The sequence below is a fragment of the Mixophyes fleayi genome, chromosome 10, assembly GCF_038048845.1.
Source record: "Mixophyes fleayi isolate aMixFle1 chromosome 10, aMixFle1.hap1, whole genome shotgun sequence".
Classification (NCBI taxonomy): Eukaryota; Metazoa; Chordata; class Amphibia; order Anura; family Limnodynastidae; genus Mixophyes; species Mixophyes fleayi.
In genome coordinates, this window is record NC_134411.1 from 33,462,146 (window position 1) to 33,474,499 (window position 12,354).

At 41.1% G+C, this 12,354-nt stretch overlaps 1 protein-coding gene across 1 annotated transcript in view; it reads left to right on the plus strand.

Annotated features, from left to right (window-relative positions):
* Positions 1-1,245: 1,245 nt before the first annotated feature.
* TSPAN18 (tetraspanin 18) overlaps positions 1,246-12,354 on the plus strand; it is a 99,872-nt gene continuing 88,763 nt past the window's right edge. Inside the window, exon 1 of the mRNA XM_075188351.1 lies at positions 1,246-1,676. The gene's annotated coding sequence lies outside the window, so the exon portion shown is untranslated. The remainder of the gene's footprint in view (positions 1,677-12,354) is intronic.

Consider the following 12,354-nt stretch of genomic DNA (forward strand, 5'->3'; position numbering starts at 1 on the left):
GGGTTTCCACACCACGCCACCAGTGGGCGTGACCAGCATGCATGGGGGCGTGGCTATAATATTAGACAGTGCTTGGCTGCTCTCCAACTCTTCCTATCCCTATAATATACATGGGCAATGCTGCGTGCACTACTGTTAGGTGCACACAGCTCTCCCTTTTCAAGCACAGTCATGTGAAGCGGGAGCAGGGTCCAGTCACCTCAATTATACAGGGCCCCAGGCTTGGAGGGGGGTTTCCGGGCACTAGAAAAACCCGGGCTCGGTTTGCCTATGCGTATTACTTTATGTAATGTGTAGCCGCCGTGTAAACGTGATTTTATTAAAAGGAAGCTGATTAAATGATTGTCTTGTACCCTATGTGGCCAGTTAAAGGCATATTATACAACAACTAAGTCACAATGAAAAGCCCTATTATACTAATAAGGGGATCTGTGATAGACTAAATAACAATACGGTCACTGTTACAGGATGTGACTTTGAGGGTCTCTTGTCCTAGCTTGAGCGACAATAAGAGGCATTATGAAAAGAAATGAACATTGAAATGAATGTTCGCTCTTGTTGGACTTAAGGTAATTCAGGGTAATTCACATAATGAATTGTAGGAGGTCCACTCTTGTGAGGAACAAAATAAAACTATCCCAGTACACTGACACTGATAACGTTATATTTAATTTAACACTGTACAGTCCTGTTCCTTGCACCTTAATAGAACTGTAAACCCAGAAATACTGATTTTTCTTCTTTAATTTCTTTATTTCTACAACACACAGGTCATTCATTAGACAAGGCTTTGTAACTACATTTTTAACGACATCCTATAGCATTTAATGGAAAATTGCCAGTAACACTATTTGATGAGTTTACAACCCTGAACAAACATGGAGTGTGACTACTGCCATGTTGCCTTAGCAATATATAACATTTCTATACACGCTGCCCTTGGCTGGTGGATTTGTTACAAATCAAGCTAAAGGTCTTTGTGTGACAGATCCTATATAGAAACTGCCCATTAGAGATTTCCAACAATTTCTTAAAAAATTGAGTTTATTTTTTTATTCTATATTGAACATTTTCTGTGCATGTGTCCATAATAATTATAATAATAATCCCCCTGTACTAGGAGACAGTATAGGGCAGAGCTGGTAGTATGAATGAGCTATGCTAGGCAGGCTGTGCACTGTACAGGGGGCGGGGTCAAGTGTCCGGTTACTCCTCCCCCTCCTCTCTTGCTAATGCTCCAGCTGGAGAGAGACAAGCAGACTGCAGTGTAACACTGCCTGACACACTGCATTGTACTGGATCCCCCTGACTGCACTGGATGAGACAGAGAGACAGTCTGACACTGCAGAGACATCCCTGAGAGTTGCACTCACTTGCATACTTGCATTTGCTGGGTGATTGGCAGCATGTGACGGGCACCCAGACAGCCCCCCCTCCAAACTGCACCCTTAACCGAGGATCCTGAGAGCATTCTCCCCCTATCCCAGAACTATAACCACTGTACAGCATCACACACCTCAGTATAACTCAAGAGATCCTTAATAACCAACACTGGACTAACTCCTAGATTGGGCTAATCAGCTCCCCCCCTCCTCCGCCCAACAACTCCTGAAGTGGGCTAATTACGGAACAGTTTGGCTTAGTTGATACACTTGAATCTCCTTAACAGTTTAGAGGTAAGTGTGAAGTTTATATGTTTATTGCTGTAATGTGGATGATGAATATATGACTGTAACCTAGTACATATGACACTTGTAGGATACTGTGCTTGGGGATTAATACTCCAATCCCTGTGTTGCAATTATCTCTGACTATTTAAACTTGTGTAGACTCATTTTATAGTTACAAGCAGCTTGACTTCTGGAAAACGCATCCGTTCTCAGATATACTATATCATGCAGAGTTATGATTGACAGGTGTGTCTTCCAAGAGGTTCTGCGGCAGTACAGGCGAATTAGATGGATAGGTGCCCTCCCACAGTGGCCAAGTGAATCCCTTCTTTGTATCCTCCCCCCACCCCCAATACTGTGCTATTTACAAAGCAGATTGTGTATTGACAACTATACACAGTGTTTACACTGATGTTACACACGTGTGCACAGTGACACTACTGAACATGTGTTTGAGAAGACCATATATCTTTCATTCTGCACACTGAGCTGAAGAGCTCACAATCTACTCTAGCATAGACTTTTGCTCTGCATTGGTTTTGATTATTAATTTTGCCAAACATCAGTTGGCGACTGGATTTTAGAGAGGCAAAATATTGTTAAATTCCATTTGGAAAGTGCTGCCTTGTTAATATAACTCCTTTGCCAGCCTAACTTGTTAATAACAAAGTTACATTTTGTTTATCATTGTCAAAGCGCGTTTGGGAAACGCACATGAAACACTTTGTTGTGCGTCTAATCATACAGGAGGCATTAGAGTGAGGGACAGTAAAATCTGATCAAATCCCTTATGTCATGCAGGGTATACATCTGTATTGAGGTGTGTCATGCCCTTAAACTTCAATGGTTACACGCTGTGTGTGAAGTTCAGCGAGGTCCTGCTTTAAAACCCCTTGTATGGTAAAGTTATACATGATAAAAGACGTGTGTTAGGGGGGGAGGGCAGGGGAACCAGCTGGGGATATCACACCGATAGCCCCCTGTAAGTCAGGACCTTGCTATTGTTTTGATAACAATGTTAGATAATTGCATAAGATGACTGCAAATTGTTCCATGTCTATGTCTCTGTCTGGCAGACCGTGTTATCTGTAGAGATATGGGCATTTACCACATAGAACTGTGTGATAGGATGTTTGCACAAAATACTTTGGATTCTTATGCTCCAGCAGTGAATTTTCAACAGGTTTTTTTTTTGGTTTTTTTTGCAAGCAAAAACTAAAATGTTGAATGTTTTTATCACAGAAAGGGAAAGACACAATTGTTCAATTGTTACCTGGATAAATGATGAAATCAGTTATTTTCTTTCTTTTTGTTGAAAAGAATAACACTTGTTCTGTTGTTGCTTTTTAAACAGTATTTATGTAACTTTTTTGCACTTGTCTTGTAAACAAAATAAGTCTTCTGAGAATGTGCTTTTATTTTGTATCATAATAATGTAAGTCATGTGACTTTTTTATATTCCTTTATTGATTTTTTTTTATTTACCCCCCAGATTCTGAAAACCATACAAAAAGGGTCACTTTATTGTAATATATCAAAAGTAATGCACTGACTGTAATTATGTTGCCCAAAAAAACACCTTGTGCTAGATTTACTAAACTGCGGGTTTGAAAAAGTGGAGATGTTGCCTATAGCAACCAATCAGATTCTAGTTCTCATTTATTTAGTACATTCTACAAAATGACAGCTAGAATCTGATTGGTTGCTATAGGCAACATCTCCACTTTTTCAAACCCGCAGTTTAGTAAATATACCCTCTTGAGTTGCAGTTTGGTGCTAGAACAAGTGTTTTAATGGTGCTGGTTTTTCTATGTTGTGCCTTTATTGTTGCGCTGTTGCCTGTCAATAAGCCCCACCCCTATTAGTTAAGCCCTGCCCCATTTTCCACACCAGGTCACAGAGGGTGGAGGAAATTAATAAACGTTTTATAAGTATGGTCTGTTGCAAACAACTTTTATAATTACCCTCTATAGTGTGGAGTATTTATAAGCCTGATGTACTATATAGTACTGTTACTTTAAATATTTGACAGCGTCTGTTCATACAGACTTGGCGTGTGGACATGGAAGCTGATGAGTCTGGTAGTTATTATTCTGTTGTTGTATTAAACCTTATGTAAAGTGTTCTGTTTATACCGACTGTTTGAGTGTCTATTCTAAGCCTGGTCGGCTACTACCAACAATCTGCGGCGTCTGTCGCCAATTTCACGGTAATGGTGGTTATGGCCACTCTGACCACATTTTGCTTGTGAGTAACGATTGTTTTGAAGCTTAAAAACAACGTCGACGTTCGTTTATTATGCAATTTTTGTTGATCACCGCAGTCGTATCAATGTGCTTGGCCAGGTTTAGGGGCATATTTATTAATCAACGGGGTTGTGCCCTGTTATCATCAGTCAATGCAAGGATGTGGCACTCCAGGTGTTGTGAAACTACAAGTCCCAGCATACCCTTCCAGCAATAAGCTGCTATATATATATTGGCAAAGCATGCTGGGGCTTGTAGTTTCACAACACCTGGAGTGTGTCACAGGTTAGCCAAGCCTGGGATAGGAGGTTGTCCCGGAGATTACTTTACTTACCTTTAAAACTTCGGTTACTATGGCAAAGCCACTTTTGAGAAAGTAACCTGAGGGGAGAGCTGGTAAACTATGGTGAGGGATCCGTGGATCCTTCTACCGCAATGCTCTCCGCATAGGCTTCAATGGCTAACGCCATCTGAAGATGGCGTTGGCCATTGGGCACAAGTTACGAAAATCTTTGATTTTCGGAACTTGGTAAGTCAGGCAACATCACTGTCCACATAGAAACTTTTGGGAACTGCTTTTCCATACAATGACAGTGGGACCTATAGTTATAAAAAAACTTCATTACTTAACATAAGCAAACCGAGGGGGGGTTTCCTAGTGCCTAGAAACCCCACTCCACTGTATAATTGAGGTGACTGGACCCTGCTTACACTTCATACGGCTCTGCTTGCACCTAACAGTAGTGCACGCAGCATTGCCCATGTATATTATGGGGAAAGGAAGAGTTGGAGAGCAGCCAAGCACTGTCTAAAATTATAGCCACGCCCCATTGCATGCTGGTCACACCCACTGGCAGCATGGTGTGGAAACCCCCCTCTACAAATCCTGCGTTTGCCCCTGCTTAATAATGCAGATATCCCCCTGACATTTTTGGGAAGGGACTTTCAGCTCAAAGGATCTTGATAAATAGTCCCCACCCCCAGCCTTGACCCACATGTACTAAAATCTTATGCATACTAGTAGGTTAATTGGCAGCTATCAAATTTGACCCTAGTCTCTCTCTCTGTCTCTGTGTATGTTAGGGAATGTAAGCCCCAATGGGACAGGGACTGATGTGAGTGAGTACTCTGTACAGCGCTGCGGAATTAGTGGCGCTATATAAATAAATGATGATGGTTCTGATACTGATTTCTAGGCTAACATGGCTTAAAAATAAAAGGATTGTGAGGGGCTCTCTTTTGACTTTTTAAGATGAGTTAATTTGAGCTCAGATGGACATTTTGTGTATAAATATTTCTGTTTTAGCCAATGATTGTTTGGTTTGTTAAAGGATTGTTCTCCAATTGAAACGTTATTATAGTGCAAACATAATTTTTCTATAGTGTATATACATCATTCTCCCCAGAGTCATCTATAGGCTGTGATACTAACCTCTGTTGCTGCAGTGCCCCTGCTGGACAAAATGATATATTAAGCCGCATTGAGAGGTATTTTAGTTATTTACAATTTACCTTTGCCATGCACACTAACAATGAAATTGTCTGTCGTCCACATACTTCAAATGAAATGGTCTGTTACTCACATACTTACAGTGACATTGTGTGTCTAGTGTCTGTAGCTTTGTCTGTCTGTTATTCCCCACTCACTACTACACGGTGCATGAGATCCTTGTAACACAATGTTTAATTACACTGGCAGCAGCAACCCACTGAAAGTGATTGTTAACGCCGCTTTAGAGGTAGCGTCCAAATCATTACCTTTGTAATCCTCTGCAGCTCTTTATATGTTTGTGAACAATGGCTCTTTTATTTAAACAAACTTTAATTTTTAGCTTAGTGTTCATTTTGTTATTAATGTTTTAAATGGTTTTACCTACAAATGTCGGTGCGCCAACAGCAGCCGTAGAATGGAGACAGCCCTGACAACTGACATGAACAAGGACTTCAGAAATCTAGTTGACAGATAATTGAGCAGGAGCACTCAGTGTCAGGCAGTGGCTATAAAGGCAGCTAAAATCCCGGGATGCTTAAAAATGGGGATGAATACATGTGATGCAGACATAACGTTACCATTGTATAATTTACCATATTTTTAATATGGAGTACAGTTCTGGTGACCTACAAGTACAAAGTACAACTTGAGATGGATTCAAGGTGTCCTAACCCAGCATGAAAGGAAATGAAAGGGTTAAATGGGGGTAAAAAGGAGTCTAAGGTTAGGTACACACTGGGCCAATGATTGCACGAAAAACCCCCAATCAGCCGACATCCGACCGTTTGGTCAGATATTTTGTGAGTGTGTATAGTGACACAAGATCTAAAGTCGTCCCAAAGTGATGATTATCGTTTCCTTTGTTTGTTCGTACTGTTTAATAGTTTCCGACCAATCACTGACCGATCATGCAGTGTGTATGCCCTCATGCTAACGATCTCCATAGAGTTTACAGAGTCGGGTTCTCTTCAGCCGATGCCAGTGATGAATGTCCCGGTGAATAAATGTAGAGAGTGCTGTAGAAGGAATAATTCATTTGTTTGTTCTGAGACAGAATGTTTAGTTTTTGAGTCACAGAAGATAAAGAAATTCATTAGGACATGTGGATCGCTATAACAAGGCGTTTTAATCAGTGTGACAATAATGAATGAATGAATATTGTGCTGTCATCCTCTTAAGACTAGAGGACCAGATGAAGAGCACAGATCTGAAGGTAAATGGTGTCAGTGTGTATGCATGAAACCTCAGACTGATCGGACCTTCAGTTCTAGGTACAATCGTTTGAGATAACATGTCAATCAGAAAATTCTTCAGTGTGTATCCAGCTTTAGAGGTGACCTAATCAGTGTGTGTAAATATATCCAAGGTCAGTGCAAAGATTTCTCTGTGAACTTTTCTGGCCAAGGACCATACAGAGGATAAGAGGTCATCGGCTGTGAATTGAAGAAAGAAAGTTTCACTATCCACACAGGAAAGAGGTTTAAGCTGTGGAATTCCTTATGACATGAAGGGGTGATGGCCAATTCATGGAGAAATGGATTGGGTGCTTCGCTTACAAGAAATAGCATCTGAAGCCATAATTAATAGAGGATGATTAATGAGGGGGATTGTGCATATATTTGATCAACGTTTACAGGGTTAGGAAGGAATATTTTTCTCACCTATGAGACTAAATTGGCACCTGTCTGTTTTATTTGGTTCCTCTGGATCAACAGAAGTAAAATTTAGGAAAAGTTGAGCTTGTGTTTTTTTTTATGTCTTTGTTTTTTTCTTAAGATTGATTAGCTATTTAATTACAGTCCTTTCTTTATTTTAACTGTACTTCCAAATCTGTTGTCTTTCCAGCCGGCAGAGAAGCACAATATTCACAATCGGACCATTCTAAAAACAGCCGCACCAAAATACTAACCAACCCCTGTGTGGAGAACAGACAGGTGGCGTCCCTAATTGGCTACAAAAAATGGGTAGCAGACCATTGTAGTATGGTTGTAAACTTGGCTGCATTTCTGCTGGTTGCGATCCAACATTTAGACATACAATACAAGGAATAATGTGGTTTGCAAAATTCTTAATGTGTCTCTGGGGGAAAGAAAACTGAAATATTTTGGGAGGGAAGAACGTCTCTAGAAGCATTTTTATCCGTTTATATCATGAGCCGGAATCCTCACTTCTAGAAATATATAAACCCTGAAGATGTGGTTCAAATCTCTCCTCTGCTAAAGTATATTCACAAGAACAGCAAATCTTAAGTATGATGTAAAGGATTGTTGGAATTGCTGTCAGTGTGGTCTGGTTTCTATCATTGGGTTCTGTGCATGTCTAACACCGCCAGGGAGGAACGTATCTGTTTTGAAAATATTTGCTAGCTGTATATAATTTATTCATTCATTATTTACCGAACAAATAAAATAAATGTTTAGAAAAAAATGACATGGGACTGACGCAGACTTGACTTGAATATAAGATTGTCTGTTTAGCGGAAATTGTGTGATTGTTCTCCGCACATGCCCGTAAAAAGGTGTGCACATACCTACGTCTATGCAAAGTTGCACCCACACACCCTTGTGTCTGTTCGTGGGATTGAACGCAGATACGCCCTTTGCATCCATGTTATTTTCCCCATGCTAGGTGCTGAGGACAATTGCCTATTTCTGATTGGTTGCTTTTGCAATTTCAGCTCTGAATCTGCATTGGTTATTCCTGTATTTTGTGTGTGTGTTGAAATGTTACATGAGAAGGAAGGTTATATCTGCTGTATTATATGAAGCCTAATAGCCCAGGCCTTTTCCCCAATAAAAACAAATGTTTGCAACATTCTTTTGTGCTTACAAGTTGTTTCTTTGTATGTATATGAGCCATAAATCTGCTGCATGCACTACAGATGCAGAGATGGAATAATGATTAAAATGCGTCTGTTTAGAATGACACTATATTTGCGGCTGTTAATTGCACCTAAGTTGCACTCGGTTCTGCATCAGGCGCATAATCTCCAAAAATGCAGCATCTAGATGTCAAAGGTGGAGGTAAAATGCGTTGGGTGGCTTACACAGACCTGTTACTGCAGCTTCATAAAATTGTGATGGCAGGCTTCCGAAGCTTTATGCTGCCGTGCACTTCTCCTTTCCTTCCCCATTCCACAGCAATGCACGACAGAGAAGCTTTGTACCACTCTGAAATAAAAAACGTTGTTGTACTTCAATGTCCAATAAGTGTTTATACAAGGGAAGCTGTTGTATGTTTTATATTTCATACCTCCTAACTAATGATAAGATTGTTTTGATATTAGTGTTAAGAAAAGTTCCCTCCTTCCTAACGTTCCCTACAATAGAACTTGGCAAACAGACAGAAATACTTTGTTGCAACAATGTTACTGCACTCTATAGTTACAAAAAAGCTGATGCGTTCAAGGCTGTGTGGGACAACAGGCGGCCCCCCTGAGCCTTCACCTGCGGCCCCCCTGAGCCTTCACCTGCGGCCCCCCTGAGCCTTCACCTGCGGCCCCTCCGAGCCTTCACCTGCGGCCCCTCCGAGCCTTCACCTGCGGCCCCTCCGAGCCTTCACCGGCGGCCCCTCCGAGCCTTCACCTGCGGCCCCTCCGAGCCTTTAGAAATAAAAGCAAAATGGTGTTAACAAGCCACAAAGGTTTAAAAATCAGATTATCACTTAGGGGGCATTTGTTATAAAATAATCAGCCATCCCTTTGAAGCAGGTAGAAAAACAAGTTCTCAGTGAATAGAACATTTCTTCTTGTTTTGCATCAGTCCCAGAATCCTTTAGTTTTCTTCAATCCCTTTATATAGATATCGTTTATACTGTAACTGAAGTTACCGCTTGTCTGCCAGGTCTTCACCTCTTATCCCCACTGCAAAGAATTGTTCCCCAGCCGGTGTCATTGAGCGTTAAACCTCTCTCTTGTTCCCAGAGACTTCCAGGCCTCTCATTTATTTTCCAATTTGAAGTAACAGACAGAGATAGGTCTAATCTTTGTGTGCATTATACGGGAGGCCGGGGCACACGGCCAGCAGGGTGTCTAATGCAGCGTGAAACTACATGTAATAAAATATATATTTTCTCTCTCGCTCCATTACACAGGATGCGGAATGGGGAAATGCAGGTTGAAGCGTTAAGTATGTTTCACAGAGCTGTACATGGGCAGCCTAAGCGGTTAGACACAGCCCCCCCTGATCCATCTCATTCCTGGGTGTCTATCAGTACTCTGCCCTTGGAATGTTAATGAACATTCTCTGATCTCTAACCTTGGGCCTCAGCCAATCACACGGCTCGGTCCGGTATCCGAGCAAACACCCCCTTTAACTAGAGCCCAGGAGGGAAAATGTCAAATTGCTAAACCACAAATACAAGTCGCTTGACATAGGAGGGCTGCAAGTAACAGCGACAAATATATATGACAAAGTTTAAGAGAGTTTAGCAAAACTGAAGATAAGTGAAATTTAGCTTTGAGGGGAGTTATTTTTCTATGCAAACCACAGGCAACAACTTCTAATTAATCTTCGAGTGCAAAGCATACTTGAAACAGCTTTTTATTTTACGGAGAGAACAGGGCGTGGAAAGGGTATATGCCCATAGTCAAGTAGGGGCGTGCCAAGCTCGAGCGCACGCTGCAGCGTCCGATTCAAGTTCTGGGTATGTCTATGGTACGGTATTTTCAGCTCTATCTCTTGCTCCAGCTACAGGGCAGATGTAAGTGGCGATTACTAGTGATGACAGATGTATCTACATGCTAGAACATGTGTTTGTAATCAAGAGCAATTGTAAAAATGTATTTTTTTGTACAGTAGACATTCATAACATTAATGTATGCATTTCATGGGGAGAACATGGCTAAATATAAACTTTGATATTATACCAAGTCGGAGCTGTTTTTTAACTGTTGTATGCAGGAGACAATGCTGTCTGTTTTATGATTCATAGCTACAAAGTTTTTTTTGTTTTTTTTTTACGTGTTTTTTTTTTTTCCTGTGTGGGGTTTGTATGTTCTCCCCGTGTTTGCGTTGGGTTTTCTTCGGGTTCTCAGGTTTCCTCCCACACTCCAAAAACATACTGGTAAATTAAATGACTACTGATAAAATGTACCCACATGTGAGTGCTTGTAGGTAGCAGACGATTTAGAGAGTAAGCTCCAATGGGACAGGGGCTGATGTGAGTGATTATATATTCTCTGTACAGCGCTGCGTAATATGATTAACGTTCTACAAATAAACCATAATAATAGATAATGTGTTTATACTACTATTCTACAGGTCGCTGGTGACCACAATAAAGAGATCGGTAAAGTTTAGCTGGGGAGTTACAACTGTTCGTCCGCACACCTCCCAATAGTTCTGATATTGTCTGGACTGACCCAAGTCTAGGCTCTGAAAGAGGAGGAGCCTATTAGAATGTGCGAGTAGCTTCTTGGGAGTTGTGAGAGAATTTGGGAAGGATCCTCCCACCCCAAATTCTCAGACTACCATCAGTGCTCAGGATCTTGCTTCCTATTTCAAGGACAAGATTGTTAAAATCAGACTTGATTGTCCCTCAACAAGCAATCGGCTCAATTCCTTTGTAACAGCTTCTGACACCCTCTCCTCATTTGATCCCACAAATGAAGAGGTAGTTTCTACTCTCTTCTTATCTTCCTAATCTACCTCCTGTCCTCTTGATCCTATTCCCTCACAAATTGGTAGGTACCTGTCTCCTGTGCTCATTCCACCTAACTAAAATATTCTCTCTCTCTCCCTCTCTCCCCCATCACGATACAAGCATGCAGTGATTACTACTATTCTAAAAAAAAAATAATTCTGACCCAAACTCTCAAATTACCGCCCCATCTCTCCACTAAAACATTAATTCATGCACTAATCATCTCCTGCATGGACTATTGTAATTGTCCGTAAAATCTATCTTGCACGCTGCGGCTATATTGATTTTCCTTGCAAATCATTTTACATCTGCTTAACCACTCTGTCTCTACATTGGTTGCCTGCTTTTCAACGAATCCAATATAAAATTCTTCTACTAACATACAATTCCATCAACAAAATTGCACTGACATACATCTCCTCACTTGTCTCAAAATATCTCCCAAATCGACACCTCCGTTCTGCACAAGATCTACGTCTCTCCTCTACTCTCATCACATCTTCCCATTCCCGGCTACAGGACTTTTTTTGGGCTGCACCCACTTTGCAGAATTCCCCCCCCCTTGCACAGTAAGACTTTCCTCTAGTCTTCAAACCTTCAAGTGTTCTCTGAAAACCCACCTCTTCAGGCAAGCTTATAGTATTCCTCTACCACCCTCTTAATCTCCCTAGGTTACCCTATTACCACCCTCTACACTGCTAACACAAGACAACAACCCTCTGACCAACATAGTTGTGTGACTGAGCATACAGCCCACTAAATACTTTGTAACCTTTGCATTCTAGCTGGATCAATATTCAACATGATGTAGCACTTACCCTTGTGTATCAAACCATTGTCCCATAGATTGTAAGCTTGCGAGCAGGGCCCTCTTACCTCTACGTATGTATGTATTACCCAGTATTGTTTTATTACTGATTGTTCCCAATTCTAAAGCGCTATGGAATCTGCTGGCGCTATATAAATAAATTATGATGATTTGGGTATCTCTGGGGGGCAGGGGGGGCATAGTCAGAAAATGACTGTAGATGCGATTTCTGTTATGATTTCACCAATGACCGAAAGTCCCGATGATCATGCAGATCCATGTGTACATACCTACACAATTTACATTCAGATCTGTGATCTTCATCTCTCATAACCATCTGCTGAAAAGATGGTGACTCTGTATATTCTACAGATATCTGCCTACACTGCTGGTCGTGAGAGCGTACACACTTCCACATTTGCCCGAGATCGTTCCATTTTTAGTCAGTTTATAAAACCAAATCAACAGATCCTGTCTGCTTTGGTACGATAAAAC